Here is a 14770-nt window from a genome sequence, read left to right on the forward strand (position 1 = left end):
GTTTTGGATGCTATGAAAAAGGCAAATTTTCAACTTTATAAAATATGTGAAATATACTGTTTAGAACATCCAAGATGTCAGGCTTAATATTTAACAGAGTTTGCATATTGTATGGAGGATAACATCAGTTTTATCCTTCAATTCTTGTTTTGCCTTTCTCCATTAAATTAAAGAGCCCTTTCGTACCTGGTATTTTTCCTCTTGAAGATACTTGCACTCTATAATTAAGGCTGCGAGTCTTTCACGGAGATCACGGAAGTCACGGATTCTATGACTTTCCGGGACCTCAGTGACTTCTGCAGCAGCTGGTGCAGCTGACCCCAGGGCCACTCGAGCAGCAGTGCCAGGACCCTGGGCTTCCCTCTCCTCCTCTCCCCTGGCAGCAACAGCACCCAGGGCCACCTCCCCCCACCCACCAGGAACAGCAGTGTCCCACGGAGCACCACACACACACCTGCCCCCAGCACCTAAGATTTAATTAGGGGTCTTTTTAGTAAAAGTCATGGACAAGTCATGGGCCGTGACCTGTCCATGACTTTTACTAAAAATACCCATGACTAAATTGTAGCCTTAACTATAATCAAATCACCTTTCAATCTTTTATGTGATAAAGAGCTCAATCTGATTAGTTTAAGTCTCTCACTGTAAGGCATTTTCTCCAGCACTCTAATAATTTTTGTGGCTCTCTTCTGCACCCTCTCAATTTTTAAAATATAGACACACAAATAGCACACAACACTCCAGTATCGGTCTCGCCAATGCCATATATACCTCCCTACTCCTCTACTCCCCTGTGTATACCTCCAAGTGTTGCCTGATTCATTGAGTGATTGTTGGTTAATTATTGATTTCTTTCAGAATTTCCAATTAGTCACTAATTTAAAATTCTGAGGTTTAAAAGGTTCTAGTCCCAGAATCAGGCATTGCAGAATTAAGTTCAATGTCTGGTTGGGACCCCTGGCATGCATTCACACTAAGGGCAAAGCAAAGCTTTAAATACTTTCATTAGTATAATTAATAAAAATACAAATGTTCCAAACCAAATCAGAATATAGCTGTAAAGTAAAATTAATGCAGTATCCTGCACCGCACTTTAGACACATTTCTCATGGAGATCTGGTGGTGAGAGACACGTGGTATTCCACAAGTCACAGGTTGGCATTTTTAAAAATGATTAAACAAAGTGCTCAATGTAACCTCCTAAATCAGGGGTTAGCAGCCTTTCAGAAGTGGTGTGCCGAGTCTTCATTTATTCACTCTAATTTAAGGTTTCGCATGCCAGTCATGTTTTTAGAAAGTCTCTTTTTATAAGTCTATAATATATAACTAAACTATTGTTGTATGTAAAGTAAATAAGGTTTTTAAAATGTTTAAGAAACTTCATTTAAAATTAAATTAAAATACAGCACCCCCCAGACCAGTGGCCAGGACCTTGGCAGTGTGAGTGCCACTGAAAATCAGCTCATGTGCCACCTTCAGCACCTGTGCCATAGGCTGACTACCCCTGTCCTAAATGTAATAATTTCGAACTAGATTCTTAGTTGTGAACTTGTAAGCTAATAGGTGACATGTAGTATGCCAAAATACTACTAAAATGGGTGCCAAGCTGTTTAACTATATATAAACAAAGTATGAATATATTTTTTTCAATGACTGTTCTTGTGAACTTTACAAAAAGTATATTATTTTATACCCACAAGATTAATTACTGCAAGCTTTGCTGGTCTTCAAAGATATTTTTTTATCCTTCAGATCTTTTACTAGCAGTGTTGTTCTTTGATATACTATGCATTTTGCAAATGTTTGTTTCCCTCCTCCACACCTATATTTAGGTAAAACTTCAGCAGGGACCTCCATAGTACTGCAACAGTGAAGGATGTAATCTATCCTTTGCAAACCCATAGTTTTCTGGAGTAACACCTTGAACGTAGAAATACAATCTGGGCTGAGTGAGTTGGTATGCAAGATTTCAGTGTAGAAGCAATCTATTTTTAAATACAGCAAATAAATGTATTTGGATATTTTTGAATTGTTGGCTTGCACTCTAAAATATTAAGGGACTGATCCTGCTCCTAATATGGCTTTTTCTATCTACATCAGTGAAAGGAGGATTGGGTTCTAAATCTAAGCACTTCAGTATGCTGATATAATTTCAAACCCTCCTGTATTTCTTAAACTAACATAATTGTTAACCTACTGTAATTCACATTACACATTTTCCTCACCTCATGTACAAGTTGAACTTTCCCCTTCTCTGTTGTGCATCATTCCATTTATACAGTTACAAGGACGCTATCAAGTTTTACTCTCAATTATTTGCAGGCTCTGTTAGAATTTGTGAAATAACATTTCTTTTCCTGCAGCAAATATGGAATTATTTCTGCTTATGTTTCTAATAGAGCTTGAAATTAGAATAGAAAGGCTTTGGTTTCATATGTTATTTTCAAGGTATTTGAAAACACTTTACAAAGCTATTACATATTGTTAGTACTGCTCGTAAATTGGAACAGACAGAGAATGGAGGCAACGGACTGATAAGGGCAGGAATGAGTTATGGGATCCTTTAGTGATGCCATGGATCTACCAGATTCAAAGTTTTCTGAATATTTCAATAAATTCACTATTTGTCAAGAACTAATTATTGCCACCTTTGCTTCCTGGAAGCCTTTGGGATGGACAGAATTAAAATCTCCTCCCTAAATAGGCCTTCATCTATTAAATGTGTAAATGCCTTTTACTACTCCTAGTAATTTTTTATTATTTCTACTGTAATGCATAGACCCCTGCCCCCAATAAGGTATCAGGGCACCATTGTACTAGGCAGTGTACAAATCAATAGCAAGCAGGGCACCAGGGAGTTCAGAATCTAAGTAAAAATAGTGGATTATAATATTAATAGGCACAGCAACCTGTAAATGGAGGGAAACAGTCATTTACCAGTTATTGTAACTACAAATTCCACCTGTTTGTGTTTCTACTCATACTCTTGCCCAAGCATAGAAATTTGTACATAGAATCATTGTCATACCCAAGTTCCAGACACTTGGGACAGCACAATCCAAACCTTCCTGGTCAAAAATATGAGAGGAGCACACCTCACACCCTCCTAAAGTTGGAATTTGATTTTTCCCCCTCCTCTGGAGCCTCATTTGACATGTAACTTTCTTATAAAACACTAAAAAGAACAGTTTCTCTTAACGATGATTTGTATTTTATCAATATTCTAGGACTGTCTGCCTATGAGGGCTCAGCTGTTGAAGGAGAAATCCAAACTATGGTGAAAGGGTCAGAACATTCCCCCACCAAAGGCAGAAATAGCTCCATCCCAAGCCAACACATTAATAGAGTGCAGCATTCATCTCTATTGCTGGTGGCAGTTCTACCCCAGGGCCGGTGCAACCATTTAGGCGACCTAGGCAGTTGCCTAGGGCACTAGGATTTGGGGGAGCACCATTTTCTTCAGGAGCGACCGCGGTCACCACCGGCATTTAGGCGGAGGGAGCTAGGGCAGGAGAGCACAGGGAGGGCCGCCTGCAACAAGTAAAGGGTGGGGGGTGGCACGCAGGGGAAATCCCCGCCTCAGCTCACCCCTACCCCGCCTCCTCCCCGAGCATGCCGTGGCAGCTTCACTTCTCCTGCCTCCCAGGCTTGCTGCGCCTAAGCTGATTGGCGCTGCAAGCCTGGGAGGTGGGAGAAGTGAAGCAGTCACAGTGTGCTTGGGGAGGAGGTGGGGCCGGGGTGAGCTGCTTCACTTCTCCTGCCTCCCAGGCTTGCGGTGCCTAAGCTGATTGGCGCTGCAAGCCTGGGAGGTGAGAGAAGTAAAGCAGTGATGGAGTGCGTGGAGCAGGGGTGAGCTAGGGCGGGGAGGCGGGGGAGCACAAGGTGGAAGTTTCGCCTAGGGCACCAAACATCCTTGCACCAGCCCTGTTCTACCTCCTAACGATTCTACGAAAGAAAGAAAAAAGAAGGGAAAAAAACCCCACACGTGTGCCTGTCAGTGCTGAATCTGATATTCCTTAAAATCATGAAACAGAAGTCATTGCTTTATGCAAGGACAATGCTAGTGAACCCTGTAATCAGAACAAAGAACATATATTTATATTAAATGCATTCTTGTATCAAATAGATTGACTTTCAGCCAACAGAATCCAATCCTAATTTATATCTTCAGATCATGGGTGTGACTCACAAAAAAATTAGAATTCCTTTCCATTCTACCCAGTTACTAAAGCCCCAAGATCAAAAACTGTTAAATGAAGAGGGAAAGCTCAAAGGGAAGAGGGAAGTATGAAGAAAGTTAGCAGTAACTGGACCTGTAATGACTCCCTCGAAATCAATCCTATATTCATTATGAATGGGAAACAAATCGTTCAGCCAGTTAAAATAAAAAAAGAAATATGCTAGTTTGGGGTAGAAATATGCCTGTAGTGGGCCAGAAATGCCAATCGGAACTGTCTGTAGAGATGCCCAGGCATGTGTAGACAAGCTTATCCAGGTATATTGAATCTTTTATTGCAGGCATAGTGTTTCTGCCAAACCCTGCTTGGATTCTTGAAAACTATAGTCAAATTAATGTCTATCTGTTCTTCCTGGGGCTTCTGGAGCAGCCCAGTATTTACTGTCAGTTTACAGAGTCCCAGCTGATGATTTTGGGCTCTAACTGTTGAGGAACTGTCGGCTACAGAAGTGCCCAAAGTGAGGCTAGGGGCACGTAAACAGAAGACTCTTGTCTGAGTGTAATGATCACAACAGAGGATACTGTACCCCCGAATGAAAAGAAAATAGTTTATATAAAGTCTGGAACAACTTTCTTGAAATGAACAAGAGAAATAACTTCAATAATAGCTTATTATAACTTTCCTCACAGTTGCAGGAATGTTTATCATATGCACATTTTACAGCTGAGGTAAACTGAGCTGTATATGGAGGGAAATGACTTGCCCAAGGTCACCCAGCAGACCAGTGGCAGATCTAGGAAATGAATCCAGGTTCTGAGTCACAGAACATCCCTCCACACACTTGTAATCATCATTTGAAAGTTACCTCGATAAGCATAGCTCCGTTACCTCAGATACAACTTTCTCCACGTCTTTCAGAATATGGGTTAGCTATAAGTCCACTGTGTTGACTTGTTGATGGTACCTTTTAATAACTGTATTACTGAGGGGCAGGCTAATATTTTCTGCGTGCATCCTAAGTAGTTGAATTTTTTAAATTTAAACCTTTAAGTGATAATGAACTTTGTTATAGGCAGAAATGAGGGGAAAGAGTCCATCTGAGTGCCTTCATGACTTGCCAAAAACCCATTAGCAGCAATGCATGGTTTTAGGACTTGGTAGTACTAGAGCTATAATACTGTAATTGATTAAGCAGCAATGATAGGGGCATAAAGTATTTCCTTAAAGTTTAATGATTTGTTGGGAGGGATTGAGCCCTGGGAACTGCTCTGTGCCAAGATCATTACTGCTGTAATAAGAACGTTACTTAGCACATAAGCCAAGATTTTCAGAAGTGACTCTAATGATTTCAGGTACCGCAGTTTTTTGCCCACTTTGAGACCATTTAAAGGGGCTCGATTTTCAGAAAGTGCTGAGCATCTATCTACCCTCTATAAATATCAAGCCCCGTTAAGGCATCTCAAGTTGGACATTCAAAATCATGAGTTAATTTTGAAAATCTTGTTCATGTAGCACTGTAAATATAGTTCCTAATTTATTTCTCACATCTGTAACATATGTTGTTATCCCCATTTTTACACAGGAGGAAAAAAGCAGAGAAGTTAATGTATTTGCACAGAGGTATTATACAGTGTCAAAATCAGGATTACTGGACTCTCTGGCTCCCAGTCCTGTGTTCCGATAACTAGTGCAAATTGATTGTAAGGAGAACATGTAAACATACCTGTTTACATCATATTATCTACCTACCTCCTCTTTTATTCTGGCTATTTCTTTCACTCTGTATTTTAAATTTTGTCAATTCTTTAATGTTTTTTAAGCTAACTTGGACAGTTTTCCTTTGCTCCATTTCTTCTTCCTTTTTACAGAGTTCCTTTCACATGAGTTGGTAAGATTTGCTGCAGGTCCGCAATTGAGTCCACCTGAATACCACCCTGAGGTATTGCAGTCTAGGGCCAATGAGGGCTAATATGTCCGAACAGACGATCTGAGGTTCGGAAAGCTACCAGCTATCACATTAAGACTGTATGACAGACTCAGTACAGAAGTCAAGGATTAGACAGGTACTGAGTCTGAGCTGCCTTCTCCATCCCTAACAGTGGTCATCCTAGCTCAGGGTTGCGGCATATTGGCTGGGCATGAGGGAATTAGAATTGCCACTGCCTGAATCTTTGCTTTCCAGCTGATAATGAAAGCGAATTCCATTTCAAGAGCTGTCAATCTAGAACTTTTCAACAGCACACAGAAAAAATAAAAATTGAAAAAGGATTTGTAAAAGAACCATTTCCTATTCACACAGGAGTCAATCAACATCTTAGGGTTTTATTTGCAATGAGCAACAAAGAAAGAATTAGCGAGGAAATGCTATGCTTAAGTTACTATTTACAGTGTATATAGCAGTAGGTAGATCGCAGAACAGATAAGGTCTGCGTCTTCAATTGGGGGTTAAAATGGAATGGCATTGCTCAAGTTAGAAACTTATTTGGAGAGAATTCTAGCCCCCATTTTCATAAGATAGAGAAGGAGGACTCTCAGGCCTCCAACTCACAGCTACCCTTACACAAAAGATCTATTGTAATGGTACCAAACTCTAAACAAGCCACTATTATTGTATTCTCTCTCTAAGAATTTATCGCCTTAATTATGCAGCTCAACTTTCCTTACCGTAATTCACTTTGTAATAAGTATCATTTGGTTGCCTCTAGTGGTAGCTCACAGGAAACATGAGCAGGGAAATTCAGATTATTACTTTACTAAGAATGAGAATTAAATAATAAATCTGGGATATTGTAAAATATTTTTACCTGCACCTGTTTTAAACTAGCACAAATGTCACTAGATAAATTATAGCAATCCAATCTTACAAGATTCTGAGCATCAGCGGTATGGTTCTGAGTGTCCTTACGATGGGTCCAATCATGCTCCTGTCAAAGGCCTTGATTCAGGAAAGCATCCTTATTCAAGATAGAAGTTAAGTATGTTGCTGAAGTGCCATGCTCTTCAAAGAGACTTTAATGCATTCTTAAGTGCTGTCCTAATGGGGGATGGATGTATAAGTACTGTCCTGAACTGGGACCAAAACTTCAACTGACTAATGATGCAGGATCAGGTTCTGAGTGAATGGAAGTTTTGAGCGCTCAGCATCTTTTAGGAAGTTCTCTGCACATCTGAGGATCAGCCTATAAATTTCCCAGACTCACATCTACCTGAAGTTTGATTTGGGAGTGAATGAATTCTGGGTGCCCACCTGAATGAAAAAGTCAGTTTCCATCAGAATTACCTAAGGGTCTTTGTTGCAGAGCTTTTCTCCTACCTAGATTAAATATTAATGCTCAATTCATTTTCAGGAAGCTACCTAGAGATTAACTTATTAACTTCATTGGAGCTGCACTGGTAAAGCTAAAGGGAATATTTGACCTGTAAGCCCCAACATTACTAAGATTCTCTCTCATCAAATACTTGAGGTGGATTTTATGGAGCATAAGTTGTTCCAAATGCATTACTTGCACAATTTCTCTGTTTATACGTTGGCAACCATACACTGTGACAAACAGATCAAAATACTGCATTAAATCTTGGTCCCATTAAAGTCAATAGAAAAAAAAACCACTGACTTCAATAGGATCAGAAACTGGCTGACTGTAGTTTAGTCAGCAGTCTGATTGTTAGAGACCTCAAACTATGGATTTTTTAAAAAAAAAAATAATGGAAACACAGTAACCAGCAGAAGCAGAAAATCTCTCTCCTAAGCTGGGACAAAACCATAAATCACTGAGAGTACATATTCTACAGTTGCACTGGTGGGGGGGAAATTCCTCATGTTCATCTAGGTTAGTTTTTACTACATGACATCACTTCTTAAAACTGTGAAGTTCAAGAACGGTATTAGTCTTTATAAATATTTTATTAAAAATTATACTCATTTTGCTTCCATGTAACTTTTCTTGTCTCGAAGGTTGCAGGAAAAGCTGCTTCTGTCCTGTTTATGACATCATAGGCAATTTTCCCTTACTTTTATTCTAAAGCAAGTGCTCTGAGAGAAAGAGAGATAGATAGTGCACTACTTTTCAAAGGCTGCTTTGAGAGCTAGAATTTCCTTATCTAGAATTGCATAATTTTGTTTGGCTGGAGTGAGCATTCATGAATAGTAGGTGCAAGGTGCTAGCCTCAAGTGCCACATTGAAGATGTCAATCTTGAGGATGAAGGGTTATGCCAGGTTGGGATGGATCAAGATTGGGGCATGGATAAAGGTCCTCTGGAGCCGGTTGAGTGCTTATTGGGCCTCCGGACACCAGTTGATGGAAGTGTTTTTGCAAAGAAGCTCTGTGAATGGGATGATTTAGCTTGAAAACCCAGAGATGAAGTGTCCGTAAAAGTTAGTGATTCCCAGAAAGTATTGCAGCTCCTTGATGTTTTGTGGGGTATCCAGGGCCATACAACCTCCACTTTCTTTGGGTCCATTCCAAGGCCATTGGGAGACAGGATCTAACCCAGGAACTCCATGGAGCACTGGTCAAAGCTACATTTTTCCAGCTTGTATACAGGCTATGTTGGTACTCGTGTCCCAGGACCAACTGGATATGCTAGGTGTGGTGTTCAGGGTTCTCAGAAGAGATAAGGATACATTTAGGTACACTATGACGCAGGACCACCCAGAGGATTCAGGAGGTCAGGGGTCTTTGGCGGCAGGGGACCCCCACTTCGGTGGTAATTCAGTGGCGGGGGGGTCCTTCCGCTCCGGGACCTGCTGCCGAAGTGCCCCAAAGACCCGCAGCGGGGTCCCTGCCACCAAATTACTGCCGAAGACCGGGCACTTCGGTGGTGGGTCCTGGTTCGGCGGTAATTTGGCGGCGGGGGGTCCTTCTGCCCCAGAGCAGAAGGCCCCCCTGCCACTGAAGATCTGGAGTGGAAGAAGCTCCGGGGGCCCCCGCCCCACGAGAGTTTTCCAGGGCCCCCGGAGTGCGTGAAGGACCCCGCTCCAGTGGCCCCAAAAAACTCTCATGGGGGCCCCTCTTGGGCCCAGGGGCCTGGGGCAAATTGCCCCACTTTCCGTCCCTCTAGGCGGCTCTGCTATGATGTACTCGTCTAGGATGTTATGAAAGAAATTATTTATGAAGTGTTGGAATGTTGCAGGGGCATTTTTGAGCCAAGTAGCATAACCAGGTATTCATAGTAGTCAGACCAGGGTCTAAAAGCCATCTTCAACTCATCCCCAGCTCAGTGATGAACGAGGTTGTAGGCCCCAACTTCCACAGTTTGAGTTTCATGAACACCTGGGCTGCTCATGCACAGTCCAGTAGCTTTGGGATGAGTGGAAGGGGGTATTGATTCCCTGAAGGTAACCTGATTGAGGGGCTAGTAATCTGTTCAAAGGCATGGGGGCCCATCTTGCTTTTTAACCAACAGAACTGAGGCCTAGTGGGAGAGGTAAATGGCTGTATGAAACCTTGGCCAGATTCTCCAGGAATGCAGGGCAGCCTGCTCAGGTTCCAACATCCTGTAGATATGGCAAAATGGCGTCTTAGCCCCACAGCTTCAGTTCAGTTGGCCAGTCATCATCCTGTTGTAATGACAGGGTGTCAGCAGTCTTCTTCTCAAAGATGTCACTGCAATCACTGTACTTGGGGCGGGAGGGGAGGAATCTCACCTAACCCACAGCCAGGGCCTGAGTGTGTGTTTCTTGGTTCAGGATTTCATCAGACAGTGCATGTAGACAGACTTGCTGGCAGACCTTGGAGTAGAATCTAACCTGCTGCTCATCCCAAAGGACGTGTGGATCACAAGCCCACCAGCCATGAACTGCTAAGGATTATTAGGAAGTGTGTTGAGTGGATCATTCCAAACCAGAGGACCTGCTCATGGTCCTGAATGGCAACTTCCAGAGGCACAGTCTCCTGTGTCACTGGCTCCCATCACAGGAGTGAGCCATCTATGGTTTCCACAAGGTCAGAGACAGTCTTTGGTTGAACTGGAATACCCCCAGGGTTTGGACCATATCAGTATCTGTGAAGTTGTCTGCTGCCACTGAATCCAGCAGTGCCTGCTGTGGTGGAATTCGGTAAGGCTCCCCTAGAACACTGAGTAAGACCCCGACTTTAAGGTGTGGGGGCTGCTCACTATGCCTGGGGCATGTCTCAGTTAGGAGTCGCAGGTGTTATCTTGGGGCTTATCCAGGTCCCAGGAGACAGGTACCAAGAGGCACTGGCTGGATGGCAACAGAGATCCCTTCCTTTCCTCGTGTTATTCCTTGAAACTATTGTCAATGCAGTGGTGTTGTAGCCATGATGGTCCCAGGATGTTAGAGGGACAAGGTGTGTGAGGTAATGTCTTTTATTGGGCCAAATTCTGTTGCTGATAGAGACAAGCTTTAGAGTTCCCCAGACCTGAGTAAGAGCACCACTAGGCAACCTCTGTAGAGCAGGCATGGTAGGGATTGTCAGGTAAGGCAGAGAATGCCCAGAGGAAAGTATTCCAGTTTGATAGCGTCCAGCTTGTTTGTTCCAGTAGGGGCAAGCCCAATACAATGCATCTCCCATCACAAGGCTGCTAATAAGTCCTACTTTTGTTTCGCCAGTGGTGTAGGACTGTGGGCAGAGCAGAAACAGCAGGTGCCATTGGTTAATAACCCCCCTGAATTTTTGGTGATCCTCATTAAAACATTCTAGGAGGGAGGCTGGGGAGCCTGGGGCTGGGTATGTATCTGCAGTGAATGCTGTAGGGCAGCATTCTCATCCTTCAGCCTGGCTGCCTGCTCTCATAGCATCTGCTTCTCTGTGGCATGCTGTGCCAGCTGGCCCACAGTGCCACATTTTCATCATGGAGCTAGGTGGGTGCCTGCACAAAGCTGTTTCTGTCTTGCCAGCTTCGACACATGGGCTTGAAGCATGGGGAACTCCTCCTGAAAGTGGTCAACCCATTCAAACATTTCCAGTACCCTCTTGAGCATGCTGGTCTGCTGCCTCTATGTTCCCCCAGGGTAGGCCTTCACCACTGGCTAGCGTGGTCCAGGCAAACAGCCAGGATTCCATCAAAGGCAGTCAGGCCCAAGAGGCAAACATGAGGCTGAGAGTAGCAGAGGAGTTTGTAGTCAGGTTCCAGGTCAGGGTCAATACCAAAGTTCAGAGTGAGTCAGCTTTCAGAGTCCAGGTCAGGAGGTGAAGTCCAAATCAAGCTGAGGTCAAAGCCAAGAGTTCAGGAGCAGGAATGGTCATGGGAGCTACATAAGGTCCACACTGTTTCCACTATTCATATTCTGATGAAGGGTTGATGTGGCTTGGTATCTTCATAAAGATTTAGATTTAATTGTTTTCAGCCCAGGCTGTCAACTTTCAACCAGTCATTTCGCTTATGAATCTCTATAGATCAATATCATACTTTACGTTACATATATCTATATACCTAATTTCTTATAGTGTCCAACACAGTTTAGTAAATAGTCTGTAAAGTTCAGGAATGTCTCAATACCATTAATTCTCACAACCTGTAAGAAATATAGGGCCAAGTCCTGCTCCACTTGTATTCAATGACCAAACTCTTATTGACCTTACTTGTAAAAGAATTGTGCCCATAGACTTCTACGCCGTTTCCTAATAATATCTCAAACACAGTCACTTGGGCATGATGGAATAAATTTAAAAGGTAGTTAATATGTGTCCTGTATCATCAGGACTATTTTGGCTTCACCCGCCCCCATATGTGAGTTTAGCCCAATAGATAATCTGATTAATGAGCACAATACTTTTATCCAGGAGCGGCGCCAAGGTTTTTGGCGCCTCAGGGGGGGTCCTTCCGCACTCCTGGTCCTTGGTGGCAATTCTGCGGTGGGGGGGTCCTTCTGCGCTCCCAGTCTTCGAGGCACTTCAGTGGCAGGTCCCGGAGTGAGTGATGGACCCACCGCAGAATTGCCGCCGAAGACCCGGAGCGCGGAAGGACCCCCCGCCGCCGAATTGCTGCCAAGGGCCGCAAAATGCAGCCCTCCCAAATCCTGGTGCCCTAGGCGACCACCTAGGTCGCCTAAATGGAAGTGCTGGTCCTGCTTTTATCACCCAGAAAAGATCAAAGCATGCAGCTGCAAAGAATCCAATTAAACTTCAATAATGAAATGATCTGACTTCATCCGTTGTTTCATCTAAAAGTTGTGTTCTTCCTTAAAATTGGGTCCCAGATCACACCTTGACACTTGCTATCCAAGAAGTATGTGGCTGAATTGTCTAATACTTTTATATTGTATCCTTCCCAGGCCTTTTTTGTTTGTTTGTTTGTTTGTTTGTTTTTTGTTTTGTTTTGTTTTAAGGAATTAGGAGTATTTATAAGGGAATTTAAATATTGCTAGTATAATCAAGAATAAACTGATCTACAAACATGATTTGAGAAAAATCTAATCTATAAATGTATACTGAAGAGGAGCTCCTGTTGGGAGCTGGTAACTTGCATGCTGTTGAGAATTTCTCTTAAAACTCAGCGATCCATTGTTTCTCTTCATTTTGCTCTTTGGCATTTTGACTACTTATCTTGACTGTTCTTCACTATGGTTGGTTACTGAATTTTCTTTCTGCCTTACCCCAATGCAGGACTCTTCTGACAAGTATTTTGATTTACATTATGATGCTGTGCCTTCTTAGCCTCTCTCACTCCTCCACTCCTCCACCTGTCTAATAGGTAGAGGGAAAGAAGTACAGCATAATAAATTGTTGGCAAAATCAATCATGAGAAACACGCTGAAACATCACAATGTGGAGAGGTAAAAGAAAGCTGGTTTCATGCCAGAGCTGGTCATATAGTATAAAACCCTGTTTGCAAAGTTTGCTCCTCTGCAGGCAGCTTGTGTATATAAACTGAAATATGAAATAGAGTTAACTGAAAACAGGAAGGGGCAGTGTACACCAATTCCTATCCAGGGAGAAGCTTTGCCTCCTGCTGGCATTTAAATATTGCTCCCATGAAGGATCTTTTGTGGGGGAGAGAGATAAGGAAGGACACCCCAAAAGAGATGGAGTATTGGCCATCTCACAGGGAGAATTGACTATGGGTTAGGAGGAGGGGAAGTGAGTGTTGGCTGAGACAGGAAAAGGGTTACCACTGCTCAAAAGTTTGATCCCAGTCATGTAAAGTTGTAGACTTGGTCTCCTTTCCTTTAATTGTCACTTACTGGCTCCTTACTCTTGTAATTATTGCTGCTGCTCAGTGCCTGAGTACAACAAATCCCTAGAGTACCAGTAGCATACCTAGTGCACCAAGACTCTGGGACAAGCTCTATAGGTGCTTAAGCAAGTAGGCCTTGCAGGCACTAGCCCTGGTGGGCCACAATAACCATTCAGACATGGCTAAGGGAAAGGTTATTTGACTAAGGCTGGAAGGGAAGGGAAAGGTTGCCTTGGTACAGAGGCTTAAACAGTTAGTTCAAGGTGAACAGTAGTGGTAAATGTTTGGGTCTCTGGGGCAGTCCAATTGAGAATCAGGGCTCCTCAACCCTAATGCCTGTGGTGCTCTCTCCAGTCCAGTCTCTACCCAAGCAAATAGGTGAACTCAGTTTCCAGGCCAGGATCTGTTAATATCTTGCATTGGGGCCCCTCTGCCCTTGCTCTCTGTCAGCCACTGGTGCTTCTCCATAAATCCCATACACGCCTGCATCCAGCTGTAATGTCTGGTTCAGGGCCTTTTCCCTTACCTGTCCAGGAGAAAGAAGTGTGGTCAGGAGGGGACTGATGAGTTGTCAGAGCCATCCCTTGGGTATGGTGAATTGAAGCGACTTGGGGTGGGGGGGCATGGGTGTGGAGGTGAGGTGGGAGACGAGTGAGGAGGTGAACCAGGGAGGTGAGCAGCAGGTGGGGGGGGGACAAGGAGGACCTCCCTCTCCCAGAACCTCCCCTCTGCCCCCAGTGCCTTCTGCTTTCTGGTAGGCCTCGCTGATCAGCACCTCCCCCTCCCTACAAGTGCCTACCACCTGCTGCAGATCAGATGTTTCATAGTGTCACAAGGTGCTGAGGGGGAGGGCAAGGAGGATGGGGAAGAGGCAGGGCGGGGGCAGGAAGAATCAGGGCAGGGGTGGGGCCTTGGGGGAAGGAGTGGAGTGGGGGCGAGGCCTGGGTGGAGCCAGAGGGGATCACCCCCCAGCAGATAGGCAGAGTTTCTAATGTCCCTGGCCCTGTACCTCCCTAAGGATGGCCCTGTGAGTTGTAGTCCCCTGATTTGCAGATCCATCACATTCTTCTGCCTGTAGGTGCCTGACTTACTCAATGTCCACTCCTGCTGCTCCGCATCCAGGTCACCATATATTCTGAGGGTTGTGATTGTTTCTTCCCCAGGCCTCCAATGTTTTCTTTTAGTGTGCACTGTAATTACCTGCAGCAAAAACAGATATTCATTTTCTAGCTGTCTAACTGTTTCAAAAATTCAAGCATCCATGTCCTCATTTAAACAGCAGAACTTCTAAGTTTTACCTTTAGTTATACCAGGGGTAACTATCAAAGTATTCTTCCCACTTTGAACTTTAGCATCCAGAAAGTGGGGACCTGCATGTACCCCTCTAAACTTAATTCCTAGCTTAGATCTGATAGTGCTGCCACCAACCAGAAATTCCAGTGTCTGGTAC

The sequence above is a fragment of the Chelonoidis abingdonii genome, chromosome 10 (genome assembly GCF_003597395.2).
Source record: "Chelonoidis abingdonii isolate Lonesome George chromosome 10, CheloAbing_2.0, whole genome shotgun sequence".
NCBI classification, from domain to species: Eukaryota; Metazoa; Chordata; order Testudines; family Testudinidae; genus Chelonoidis; species Chelonoidis abingdonii.